Source organism: Artemia sp. Qi Xiang Cuo, chromosome 11, assembly GCF_049724085.1.
Source record: "Artemia sp. Qi Xiang Cuo chromosome 11, ASM4972408v1, whole genome shotgun sequence".
NCBI classification, from domain to species: domain Eukaryota; kingdom Metazoa; phylum Arthropoda; class Branchiopoda; order Anostraca; family Artemiidae; genus Artemia; species Artemia sp. Qi Xiang Cuo.
This window is the reverse complement of record NC_142804.1, coordinates 5139701-5152455: the sequence shown is the minus strand read 5'-3', so window position 1 is coordinate 5152455 and position 12755 is coordinate 5139701.

Here is a 12755-nt window from a genome sequence, read left to right as displayed (position 1 = left end):
ATCTCAAAATTTTGACTGGATGTGTTTGGGGATATGATGGGCATGGAAGGGGTTTTAGTTGCCTTCCAATCACTTTCAATTATTAAAAAGAGCACTATCCCTTTCAATTTCCAATCGAATGAGCCCTTTTTGAAGTTTTTACGACAATGCCTTCTATAAAAAACCTCATGTGCACCCAGGGCCTAACTTACAACCCTTGTCCTCAGGGCTGTGGGGGGGGCGGTCATCCTCAAAGACCTAATTTACAGAACTTTCAACCATGTTGAACAAAATTGCTATCTCAAAATTTTGATTGGATGTGTTTGGGGATATGATGGGCGTGGAAGGGGTGTTAGTTGCCTTTCAGTCAATTTCAACTATTAAAGAGGGCACTATCCCTTTCAATTTTCAGTCGAATGAGCCCTTTGTGAAGTTTCTACGACAATGCCTACTATAAAAAACCTTATGTGCCCCCAGGGCCTAACTTACAACCCTTGTCCTGAGGGCTGGGGGGGGGGGGTCATCCTCAAAGACCTAATTTCCAGAATTTTCAACCACGTTGAACAAAATTGCTATCTCAAAATTTTGATTGGATATGTTTGGGGAAAAGGTGCGCGTGAGGGGGGGGGGGGTAGTTGCCCTCCATTAACTTTCGACTATTAAAAAGGACTCTATTCTTTTGAATTTTCAATCGAATTAGTCCTTTTTGAAGTTTCTACGACAAAGCTTTCTATAAAAGACCTTGTAAGCACCCAAGGCATAACTTATAACCCCTGCCCTGAGAGCTGTGGGGTAATGTCCTCCTCAGAAACTTAATTTCTATGTGGAAGTCAACTACTTAGAACAAAATGGCTATCTCAGAATCTAGATGGAATATGTTCAGGGAAATGGTGGGCGGGGAATGGGTGTTAATTGCCTTCCAATCACTTTTGACCCTTTAATAGAGCTCTAGAACTCTCGATTTTCAATCAAATTAGCCCCCTTTGAAGTTTGTACGACGACCCTTTCTGGGAAAAAAATAACAAAACATTGGAGCCGTATGGCTTTTACTATATGCCTCTCACCATATACGCCCCCAGAACAACAATTACAACACCTACCCCCGTACCCTGGGGGGTTGTGTTGACACCGGAGTTTTTGCTATCTAATTTTTGGACAATTTATAAAAAACTGGCTATCGCATAATTTGTAGCGGATGGGTTGGGGGAAAAAGGGCGTGAGGGGGGCTAGTTGCCCTTAACTCTTTCGGCTGGACAAAAGTGAACGTCACCTATCAATCTCCCGTTAAATTAACCCTCTATGAAGTTTATGCAAGGATCAATTTCATGAGAACCGCACATGCCTTTAGGGCATAACTTAGAATGCCTGCCCCGGGCCCTGGGGGGTTTTGTCGACACCTGAGTTTTTGTTATCTGACTTTTGGACAATTTTTAAAGTACAGATCAAATGTGGGTTTTTTGTCTATTTTACCGAAGAATTATTTATGGTAAATTCATGTCAATTGCCTTACACTTTTTTTTTTCTTTTCTTTCTTTTTTTTAATCATCTGTCTAAATTAGATGAAAAACACAAGAGCTATAAAGCAGTAATCTTATCAGTCAAGATCAATGCATCAGTAATGATTCAGTAAAGAGTCTAGTGTCACTTATATTTTTCTCTGGACATATAGTATTGAAAGGATTGTTGTAGAAACTTCTGAAGGGGTATGTTTGATTTGAATTGAACTCTTAGTACCCCTTTGCAACTAAGTTCCCTCCACTGCCCTTTCTGTCCCTGGACACACAACTGTTTAGGGCCAATATTTACCATGACTCATTTTTCTCAGGATAGTCACAAGATCTAATATACATGCCTCAACCAACCAACCACCCATACAGCAACCTAACCTGAAACTTTCAAGGACTGTTCTTTATCCCGCATGTAGGTCATATTTTTATTAAGGCACTGATAATGTTTAAGAGCGTCTATAATAAATTCAAAACTTTTGTCTTTCATCAGTCTGAAACTTAGAGCCGAGCTTCCTTTGCACAAACTAGTCCTAACAAACATCAAGCAAAGCTTTTTATCTATTCTTACATCTATTCTTACAAAAAAATGACCCATGCCGAAATCTGTTTTTGATATTCTTTCCATTAGGAACCTTTGTTTGTTTAGTCTTTCAGTTAGAATGGACCCTTTGAACACAAAAAATTGAAATAATATTAGCTTGTCTTAGATGGGGCTCGAAATAGGACCGCTATTTTCTAATTGCTTGCCAATTATCAGTAAATTCTTGGTTCAGTGGGGACACGCCCCTAATAAAAGATCCAAATGTATTGTTGTTCCAGACTATTTCAAAATGATCTGAATCATCCATGGCTAAAAAAAATTCCAACTCAAAAACAACAAATTGTTTTTTTTTTTTTTTTTTTTTTTTTTTTTTTTTTTTTTTTTTTATACTGAATTTTCAAATCTTGCCTGTAATCTAAGTTGTAATCCAATATTTTAGTTCTAAAATAAGGTAGCTAAATTAATGGTAAGATCATGAATGAAAAAGTCAAACTGAGATAAAAGATTCAAAATACATTGTTAGGGTCAGTCAGCCGGGTACCCAGAACAATCCATAAGCAATTTCTCGGGAAAACATCTAGCAAATCTTAATCCGCTTTTCAGAGCACCCATGCTTCAAAGCCATACTTGACCACTGTCATTAGTGTAGCTTCTAATATTCTAATCTTCGTTTGCAGACTTATTTTCCTATTCTTCCAAACTTTTTTTAACTGTGAAAAAACACCCCCGAGCCTTGGCTATTCTACTTTTAACACCTTCACTGCTCCCACCATCTTTACCAATAATACTACCAAGGTAAGTGAAGCTGCCCACCTGATCAATGTTTTCATCACCCAACGTCACCTTTTCATCTTCACTTATTTCTAGCCTTAGTGACTTAGTCTTCTTAGCATTTATTTTTAAACCTATTCTAGCACCCTGAAGTCACAAAACCTCTAAAAGTTCATTCATTTTACTCACGCTTTCATCTAGGATGCTTAAATCGTCAGCATAATCTAAGTCCAGGAGACTTTTCCCTCCACATTTGATTGTGTGGTCTCCCATCGCCTTTCATTTGCTCCTTAAGACAAAGTCCATCAACATAATCCATATAAAGGGGGATAGAACACAATCCTACTTAAATCCTGATTTAATGCAAAACCAGCTGCTAACCTCATTTCCTACCTTGACCGCAGCAGTGTTATTCTCGTACATAGCACTAGTCACTTTAATGTATTTGTCTGGTATACCATGCAAGGATAAAACCTTTAATGAAGCTCTTCTGTCAACAGAATTGAGCGCTTGCTCATAATCTATAAAACTAAGGACCAAAGGTGTTTGACAACTCAGGCACTTCTCAATTATTAACCTAAGAGTGAAAATTTGGTCCACACATCCTCTACCTTTTCTAAAACCGCACTTTTATTCTCTTAAAACGTTGTCTACGGCATCTCTCACTCTAAAAAAGTATCATATTACTAAGTAATTTACTACCTACAGAGACCAGACACCTACAGAGACCATGCCTCGATAATTACCACACTCACTTTTATCACCTTTCTTATAAAGTGGCTTAATTAAGGCTTTCCTAAAATCGTTAGGTGCTTCCCCTATTTCAAAAATCATATTCATAATCTTCAGTGACTTATTTCTAACCTCAGAGCCACCATATTTAAGAAATTCATTTACCATCCTATCAGCACATGGAGCCTTATTACTTTTTTAATCCTTTGAGTATTGTTGCTAATTTCTCCTCACAAAACAAATCTTCCTTCACATCCCAGGTATCACAAACTTTTTCATTTTCCTCTATAGCTTTTCCAGCAACACTATCTCGGTTTAGCAAATTCTCAAAATGTTCTGTCCATCTCTCTTTGATTCTTTTCCTTGTCACCAATTATGGCCCCATTCGTATCTTTAACTGGGCCAAGTCCGGATTGACTACTCCCTCTCAATTTATTAACATATCAGTGCAATATTTTACTATTATGCCGTCTAGCTGCATTCTCCAGATCCTCAGCAATTCATCTCAACCACTTCACACCTCCTTAGTTCATATTTTAATGCTTTCTCCACTTTCTTTACATTCCTTTTGTTTTCATATGATCTATCACTCAGATAATTCTTGTACAAGTCCTTTATCCTTTCTATTAAATATAGAGCTTTTTTACTAATATTATTAGTTGCAGTCCAAGGTTTTTTCCCTAAGACCCCTTCAGCAACTTCAGAAATTATTTCTCTAATATTACTCCAACCATCTTCCACATTATTGAATTTTAAACTTTCAAGCTTAGTATTCAACTGTTCCTGGAAAGTTACTCTCAAATTCTCATCCTGGAGTCTACCAACATTACAACGTCCCGGAAGGCAGTTACCCTTCTGAAATTTCAGCTTTAAATTAATTCTTGACACTACTAGATGGTGATCTTTACTTTTAACATCAATAACAGCACTCCTATATACCCTAGTATCTGGTATTAATCATGCCAGTCTTCGGTTTCAGAGGCAACGGTATAGCGTTGCCTATAGTAAAGGCCATATGGCTGCAATATTCCTTTTTTATTCTCCCAGAGGCACTTCATATGGAAGGGGTCGTCGTAGAAACTTCAAACGGGGCTCATTCGATTGGAAATCCGAGAGTTCTAGTGCCCTTTTTAATAGTCGAAAGTGATTGGAGGGCAACTAGCCCCCCCCAACGCCCATCATTCCCCCAAACACATCCAATCAAAATTTTGAGATGGCCATTTTGTTCAACGTAGTCAATTTCCAGATAGAAAATATGTTTTTGAGGAGGACACTCCCCCACAACCCTCAGGGCAAGGGTATTAAGTTATGCCTTGGGGGCATATGAGGTTTTTATAAACTTTGCTGTTGTAAAAACACCAAAAAAGGCCCATTCGATTGGAACTTCAAAGGGCGAGTATCCTTTTTAATTGCCATACTTGATTGGAGGGACCAAAGCCCCCCCCCACGCCCATCACTCCCCCAAACACATCCAATCAAAATTTGGAGATGTCCATTTTGTTCAGCATAGTTGATTTCCGGACAGATAATATGTTTTTTATGAGGACAATCCCCCAAAGCCTCCAAGACAAGGGTTGCAAGTTATACCCTAGGGGCATATAAGGTTTTTCTTGAAGGTGTTGTCGTAGAAACTTCATAACAACCTCATTCGATTGGAAATTCAAAGGGCTAGTGCCTTTTTTAATGGTCGAAAGCGACCGGAGGGCAACTAGCCCCCCACGCCCATCATTCTCCCAAACACATCCAATCAAAATTTTGAGATAGCCATTTTGTTCAGCTTAGTTGATTTCTAGATAGCAAATATGTTTTTGAGGAGGAAACTCCCCCACAACCCTCAGGGCAAGGGTTTTAAATTATGCCCTGGGGGCATATAAGCTTTTTATAGATGGCGGTGTCGTAGAAACTTCAAAAAAGACTCATTCGATTGGAAATTCAAAGTGCTAGTGCCCTTTTTAATAGTCGAAAGTGATTATATGCCCCCAGGGTATAACTTAAAACCCTTGCCTTGAGGGTTGTGGGGAAGTGTCCTCCTCAAAAACATATTTTTATCTGGAAATCAACTATGCTGAACAAAATGGCTATCTCAAAATTTTGATTGGATGTTTTTGGAGGAATAATGGGCGTCAGGGGGGGGGGGGGCTAGTTGTCTTCCAACCACTTTCTACTATTAAAAAGGGCACTAGCCCTTTGAATTTCCAATCAAAAGAGTCTTTTTTGAAGTTTCTACGACAATACCTTCTATAAAAACCTTATACGCCTCCAGGGTATAACTTAGAACCCTTGCCTTGAGGGTTGTGGGGAAGTGTCCTCCTCAAAAACATATTTTTATCTGGAAATCAACTATGCTGAAAAAAATGGCTATCTCAAAATTTTGATTGGATGTTTTGGGAGGAATAATGGGCGTGGGCAGGGGCTAGTTGCCCTCCAATCACTTTCGACTATTAAAAAGGGCACTAGCCCTTTGAATTTCCAATCCAATGAGCCTTTTTTGAAGTTTCTACGACAACGCCATCTACAAAAAGCTTATATGCCCCCAGGGCATAACTTAACACCCTAGCCCTGAGGGTTGCGGGGGATTTTCCTCCTCAAAAACATATTTTCTATCTAGAAATCAACTAAGCTGAACAAAATGGCTATCTCAAAATTTTGATTGGATGTGTTTGGGAGAATGATGGGCGTGGGGGGCTAGTTGCCCTCCGGTCGCTTTCGACCAATAAAAAGGGCACAAGCCCATTTAATTTACAAACGAATGAGCCTTTTTTGAAGTTTATACGACAACGTCTTCTGTAAAAACCTTATATGCCCCAGGGCAAAACTTAAAATCTTTGCCCTGAGGGTTGTGGGGGAGTGACCTCCTCAAAACATATTATCAATAATGAAATCAACGACGCTGAACAAAATAGATATCTCAAAATTTTGATTGGATGTGTTTGGGGAAATGATGGGCGTGGGGGGGGGGCTAGTTGCCCTCCCATCACTTTCGACTATTAAAAAGGGCACTAGCCCTTTGAATTTCCAATCGAATGAGCCTATTTTGAAGTTTCTACGACAACGCCTTCTATAAAAACTTTATATGCCCCAAAGGCATAACTTAATACCCTTGCCCTGAGGGTTGTGGGGGAGTGTCCTACTCGAAAATATATTTTCTATCTGGAAATTGACTACGCTGAACAAAATGGCCATCTCAAAATATTGATTGGAAATGTTTGGGGCAATGATGGGCGTTGAGGGGGGGAGGGGTGGCTACCTGCCCTCCAATCACTTTCGACTATTAAAAAGGACACTAGAACTCTCGGATTTCCAATCGAATGAGCCCCGTTTGAAGTTTCTACGACGACCCCTTCCATATGAAGTGCCTCTGGGAAAAATAATAATAATAAAACATTGGAGCCGTATGGCCTTTACTATAGGCAACGCTATAGCGTTGCCTCTGAAACCGAAGACTGGCAGGATCAATACAAGATACTAGGGTATATAGGAGTGCTGTTATTGATGTTAAAAGTAAAGATCACCATCTAGTAGTGTCAAGAATTAATTTAAAGCTGAAATTTCAGAAGGGTAACTGCCTTCCGGGACGTTGTAATGTTGGTAGACTCCAGGATGAGAATTTGAGAGTAACTTTCCAGGAACAGTTGAATACTAAGCTTGAAAGTTTAAAATTCAATAATGTGGAAGATGGTTGGAGTAATATTAGAGAAATAATTTCTGAAGTTGCTGAAGGGGTCTTAGGGAAAAAACCTTGGACTGCAACTAATAATATTAGTAAAAAAGCTTTATATTTAATAGAAAGGACAAAGGACTTGTACAAGAATTATCTGAGTGATAGATCATATGAAAACAAAAGGAATGTAAAGAAAGTGGAGAAAGCATTAAAATATGAACTAAGGAGGTGTGAAGTGGTTGAGATGAATTGCTGAGGACCTGGAGGATGCAGCTAGACGGTATAATAGTAAAATATTGCACTAATATGTTAATAAATTGAGAGGGAGTAGTCAATCCGGACTTGGCCCAGTTAAAGATAGGAATGGGGCCATAATGGGCGACAAGGAAAAGAATCAAAGAGAAATGGACAGAACATTGTGAGAATTTGCTAAACCGAGATAGTGTAGCAGGAAAAATAGAGGAAAATGAAAAAGTTTGTGATACCTGGGATGTGAAGGAAGATTTGTTTTGTGAGGAGAAATTAGCAACAATACTCAAAGGATTAAAAAAGTAATAAGGCTCCAGGTGCTGATAGGATGGTAAATGAATTTCTTAAATATGGTGGCTCTGAGGTTAGAAATAAGTCACTGAAGATTATGAATATGATTTTTGAAATAGGGGAAGCACCTAACGATTTTAGGAAAGCCTTAATTAAGCCACTTTATAAGAAAGGTGATAAAAGTGAGTGTGGTAATTATCGAGGCATGGTCTCTGTAGGTGTCTGGTCTCTGTAGGTAGTAAATTACTTAGTAATATGATAATTTTTTAGAGTGAGAGATGCCTCAGACAACGTTTTAAGAGAATAAAAGTGCGGTTTTAGAAAAGGTAGAGGATGTGTCGACCAAATTTTCACTCTTAGGTTAATAATTGAGAAGTGCCTGAGTTGTCAAACACCTTTGGTCCTCATTTTTATAGATTATGAGCAAGCGCTCAATTCTGTTGATAGAAGAGCTTCATTAAAGGTTTTATCCTTGCATGGTATACCAGACAAATACATTAAAGTGATTAGTGCTATGTACGAGAATAACACTGCTGCGGTCAAGGTAGGAAATGAGGTTAGCAGCTGGTTTTGCATTAAATCAGGATTTAAGCAGGATTGTGTTCTATCCTCCTTTATATGGATTATGTTGATGGACTTTGTCTTAAGGAGCAAATGAAAGGCGATGGGAGACCACACAATCAAATGTGGAGGGAAAAGTCTCCTGGACTTAGATTATGCTGACGATTTAAGCACCCCAGATGAAAGCGTGAGTAAAATGAATGAACTTTTAGAGGTTTTGTGACTTCAGGGTGCTAGAATAGGTTTAAAAATAAATGCTAAGAAGACTAAGTCACTAAGGCTAGAAATAAGTGAAGATGAAAAGGTGACGTTGGGTGATGAAAACATTGATCAGGTGGGCAGCTTCACTTACCTTGGTAGTATTATTGGTAAAGATGGTGGGAGCAGTGAAGGTGTTAAAAGTAGAATAGCCAAGGCTCGGGGGTGTTTTTTCACAGTTAAAAAAAGTTTGGAAGAATAGGAAAATAAGTCTGCAAACGAAGATTAGAATATTAGAAGCTACAGTAATGACAGTGGTCAAGTATGGCTTTGAAGCATGGGTGCTCTGAAAAGCGGATTAAGATTTGCTAGATGTTTTCCCGGGATATTGCTTATGGATTGTTCTGGGTACCCGGCTGACTGACCGTATTTCAAACAATAGGCTTTACGAAAAATGTGGTTCAATACCGCTCTCTAGGGCTATAAAGAAAGAAAGTTTGAGGTTGCTAGGGCACGTTGTGCGGATGAAGGATGACAGATTGCCGAAGATTGTTCTTTTCGGCCAACTGTCAAGGGCTAAACGGAAAGCAGGTCGTCCTCGTCTGGGGTGGGAGGATATCATAAAGATAAATTTAAAGGAAATGGGAACTTCGTGGAGGGTGTTAAAAGAGAGGCTTTGAATAGATTGGGATGGAGGAGGAGCGTGCATGGCTGTGTTGGCCTCAGGCGGCTTGGTGCTGCAGTGAGTTGTTATTAATAGTACTAGTATGCCCCAAGGGCATAACTTATAACCCTTGCCCTTTAGACTGTGGGGGAGTGTCCTGCTCAAATTTCTACACCTTTAACTACATTGAACAAAATGGCTATCTCAATTTTGATTGGATGCGTTTGGGGAAATGGTGCTTTTAGTAGGGGTGTTAGTTGCCTTCTAATCACTTTTGACTATTAAAAAGGGCACTAACCATTTAAATTAAATTCTTATAAACCATTTAAATTCTATAAAAACCTTATATGCCCCCAGGGCATAACTTGCAACCCTTTCCCTGAGGGTTGTGGGGGGGGGGGGAGGGTATCATCCTCAAAGACCCAATTTCCAGAATTTTCAACTTCGTTGAACAAAATGGCTATCTAAAATTTTTTATTGGATGTGTTGGGGGAAAAGGTGGACGTGAGAGGGGTTGCCGTCTAATCACTTTCAACTATTAAAAAGGGCACTAGCCATTTTAATTTCCAATCAAATGAGCCCTTTTTTAAGCTCCTACGACAAAAGCTTTCTATAAAAATCTTATATGCCCCCAGGGTATAACTTACAACCCTTGCCCTGGGGGCTGTAGGGGGGGGGGGGGTTGTCATTCTCAAAGAGCTAATTTCCAGGGTTTTCAACTTAGTTGAAAAAAATGGCTATCCCAAATTTTGATTGGATGTGTTTCGGGAAATGGTGGGCGTGGAAGGGGTGTTAGTTGCCTTCCAAACACTTTTGACCCTTAAAAGACACTAGAACCCTCGATCTACAATCAAATGAGCCCCCTTTGAAGTTTCTGCGACGACCCCTTCCACATGAAATGCCTCTGGGAAAAAAACAATAAATAAAAAACAATGGAGCCGTTTGGCCTTTACTATAAGCAACCTTATAGCTTTGCCTCTGAAAATCTTTGAATGGTTATGATTAAAACCTGTGCTAAAATTGAGTTGATAATTGTAACCACTAATTCCATAAATTTACAAATTAAAAACCACAAAAGCTGGTCCTACTTTCGGACTCATCTGTTGAAATAGATATATTTTCATTGAGGATAATATAATGTTAATCCATACACTCAAATAAATCATTTGTGGTATCTTCTGAAGTGTCTGACCGTTGACTGGTAATAATAATAAAAGTTCTTCTTTGGGCATGAATGAGACATAAATCTTACATAAAGTGGAACTTGTGCTGTACCATTTATATCACAAGACTTATCAACTGATGTTGATAAAGCCGAAACCAATATCAGATCTTCCATATGCTGTATGTTTATATTCGAACAAATTTTAATTGTTCTAATTTTGATGGTTTTGGAAGACAATGGTAACTCTTTAATCTTTTTCAAAATATCTGCTTTGTTCTTAAAACCTTTTAACTTAATAAAAAAAAATTATAAATGTTCTCAATCTATAAAAGAATTTAATTTATCAAAATAAGATGCAATTTTTTCTCACCAAGTTTGTTTTTTTTATGAAAATATTAATGTGCCTTCCGTGGATATTTGTGCCAGAGCCACACTTAAGGGACTAAAGAGCCACTTGTGGCTCTGGAGCCGCACTTTGCTGACCACTGGACTAGGCTAACAACCAGCTCGCCCCAGAATATTTGTATTTTATTAACAGAAGCATTTGACAGAAGTATATGCACAAGAATTCAGGCTAAACCGCACAAAAGTAATAAAACTAAAAAATTGAACAAAAAATATCGGAGGAAGAATTTTTTGTTCTTATTGGTTATTATTTCTCCTGTTTGTTCTTGTAGCTCAGATTTTTCATGATTTTTCATATTTTTCCAAGTGTGGTTTTCAATTATTTCAGACGATCCGTTTGGGATTGACAAAACCCTTTAGGTGATGAAAACAAAGCAAATTTTAATGCGGTTTTTTTTGGATTTGATTCATCAGCCATGGAAGTGCAGGGAAGAATAAGGGCTAACGGTGAAATAGCCAAGTAGGGGAAAATTCTTTGACCTCTGAAAATCTTTTAGCATGTAATCCCCAGTGTGAAACACGGCTGGATCTGATTTCATCCAAATACAAGGCTTAGGACGCAAATGATAGTCTCTTCCAGTCTTTGACGATATCTTCTTGGTCATTTTAACTCGGTAAATGGAAAATGTGCCATGAGGGGTGCTAAGTTTGCCTTATTACACTTCACTCCTATATCATAGGCTGGATAAATCCTATTGAAGTTTCTTACTAAAAAAAAAGCTACGTCTTTCCTACGGTCTATCTAAGTCCAACTGCAGCAGACAGAGATATCTTTTCTTTAATAAGAAAAACACTCCCATTTGGGCTCCAAAATCCACATCCTTAAAATTGACGTGTTAGTTGGTATTATCGGGGTTTATGAGGTAGACATTGTTTTATTTGATATAACTAAGTGACAAAGAGAGCCTTGTAAACTTCAGAAAAATGCTTGTAGACAAAATGAATCTGTGCGTCTTTTACATGAAATTACCAGTTTAGGTCTTCAAAATACTTCAAAATATGTGCCTGGAAGGCAAAGTCAACCTAAAAAAATGGTGAAACCAGATTTTTTTTAGTTTGGAGGCAGTTTTCCCTGTCTTGTTGGAGCCTTTAAGACTTTCCATACGGAAGAATAAAGTCAAGCAATCCTCCTGCTCCAAATATAGATCTACAACAGCTTGTCTGGACACCCATTAAGTTGCTATATATCTAAAAATTGGGTGTTCTCTTAGTCCTATAAGCTTGTACAATTCAAACACCTCACTGGCACTTTGGGCTATGACAGATATAGCCGTACACATCCTTATAAGAAAATTTTCAATTTCTTTTGGCCACTGTTTACCTGCAACACTAGTGCGCAGATAAATTGAAAAGCCTGAGCAACCAAAGCTAAAAACATTATGGCTGTCTTCTGATAACTTTAATTGAACACCATCCTGCTCCCGCACCACAATTGACGCATCGTACGTGGAAAATCTTGCTAGGTATATCTTTGAACTTCCAAAGTCTGGGAAGAGTAATTTAGCTATGGCTTGGTAATTATTTTGGGCTGTACCTACAGCAAAAGTATCTTCTATATCAACGATATTTCCATCCAGGGCGCTAACAACTATAACCAAGCTCTTTTTGTTACGCAAGTCTGTGCTTTCACTAACTATCATAACAAATTGTAGATGCTTAATCATGTCAGAGAGATCTTTGAAATATTTTTCCGATTTTTTTTCAGCTGGAAGCCATTCCCTACAACGGCTAATATTCGCCACATAATTACCCATTTCGTAAAGCTACTTCATTCCTCAATGCATTCAAAGCTTAATTAATATACGTCGTAAGAAATCAATCCAGTAAAATGGTATTCCCCCAAACTGAATAAATATATAACCCCAACGTCGATGATTGATGGAGAGCATCGATGTTTCTGAATTAAGACAGGGGCCCCCAAAGGAGGAGTATTACTTGCCCCTTAGGATTTTACCCCCCCCCCCTTTTTAGTAAAAAAAATACTTCTTTGGTGCTTGTAATATAAAAAGCAGAAAAATAATCAACTCTTT